This window comes from Triturus cristatus, chromosome 8, assembly GCF_964204655.1.
Source record: "Triturus cristatus chromosome 8, aTriCri1.1, whole genome shotgun sequence".
NCBI lineage: Eukaryota > Metazoa > Chordata > Amphibia > Caudata > Salamandridae > Triturus > Triturus cristatus.
The window spans coordinates 254,462,974-254,464,783 of NC_140591.1; positions in this window are offsets into that span (position 1 = coordinate 254,462,974).

Below are 1,810 nucleotides of genomic sequence, written 5' to 3' on the forward strand. Positions count from 1 at the left end.
AACTCAAGGTCCAATCCGAATATAATTAAATTTTCATATCTAGTGATCGCAAAATGTAAATGAAGAGAAAGCAAAGAGAACATTCCTTTCCAAAATGACTTAACTTTAGGGCAAAAAGCCATTATATGAGACCAGTTAGCCAGGTCCGGTTGTGTGCATCTGAAACAATTAGGCGACGAAGTGCTATACATTTTAGCCAAGATTGCAGGAGTGTAATATAAAAGCCACTTACTAAAGAAAAGCATTCGTCGCCAATTGGCACCTCTCAAAACCGTAAAATTAAATTTATTTAAGGTATTCCAAAAGTTATCAGTTATTTTAATGTTTTCTTGCTTCTGCCACTTTTTTATTGCTTTGGCACTTATATCCTCCTCCCTACTTTGTGCTAAACTTTTCCTCCATTTTCCAGGATTTTTAAAAAGTGGGGACCAAAAAAGGTAATTTGTTAAATGTGACAGTTGACTATTTTGTGCTAAATCGAATTGAGCCAAAGAGTTATACAATAAAACATATGAACCCATAAGAAGAAAATTTCCACGAATTAAGGTGGACATCTCATCAATAGTCAACCATACTCCATCTTTCACAAAGCTCGACAAAGTTGTAAACCCAGATCTGGCCCAATTATGTATGATTTCTAACCCGATATTAATCCCGAATCCCAGAACAGCGTCCCTCAGTGGAGTTACTAAGCTCAAAAGAGGAAGAGAGTACCTTTTTAGCATGACTTCACGTTTTTTTAAAAACCAACTCAGAACCTTATATCTGACTAGTATGGGTGATTTAAATATCGAAAGAGGAGAAGGAATTTTGGTCTCTTTACAAATTAAGTTGAAAAAAAGGTTTATAAACAAAGCAACTCTAGGTATTGAGTGTTTAAATCTTGAGAGATACTGTGCAAAATAAGCGTAGTAGTAGTCTTTCAAATTTGGCAGACCAAGACCTCCTTGTTCTTTATCCGCATATAAGGCGTTAATAGCTATTCGAGGTTTTTTTCCATCCCAGACAAAAGCTGAAAATAAAGATTCAACGTGGCAGCCTCTACTTGATATTTGTCGATTCTAAATCGGCCTTTGATTTGGTCCCTCAAGTTAAACTGTGGGAGGTCCTTGAGCAACTGGGCATTCTGTCCTATTTGCTGTCAATGATTATATGACTGCACGAGGGCAACCTTGCCCAAGTCAGGTCTGGGAGATTCAGGGAATTGACTCCCCGTTTCCCAGTAAATAGAGGAGTAAGACAGGGGTGCGTGTTGGCCCCTACTTTGTTTTGCCTTTTTATTAATGCTTTGGTGGCCCAGTTAAATGAGGTCGTAGATAACGATGCTTCAAAATTGGTGGATGGTAAGGTGCCAGCAATGATGTTTGCTGATGAATGACACTTTGTTGTTATCAAAGTCCCCTATGGGTATCCAAAGGATTCTTGACAGTTTCTTTCTATTCTGCAAAAATAGGGGGCTGGAGGTTAAAACATTGAAGAACAAATTTATGGTCTTTAATCCAGCAAAAACATCTAGACCACACCCCTCCTTAAATGGCATTTTGCTTGAGAGAGTGACTGTCTTTGATTATCTTGGTGTTACTTTGTCTGAGAGATTCTAATGGGGCCCGCAAGTAGATAAGGCAGGTCTGAGGCTAGCACAGATGGTCGGGGGTATTGCAAAAACACTTAGGAGCTCGTCATACAAGCTCCCGGGCCCGATGGCTGAGATCTATAAAGTACAGGTTAGGAGTGCAATAATTTATGGGGCAGAACTCTGGGGTCATCGTCCTTCTGGCGGTCTGACAAAAACTTAGAACACATTTATGAG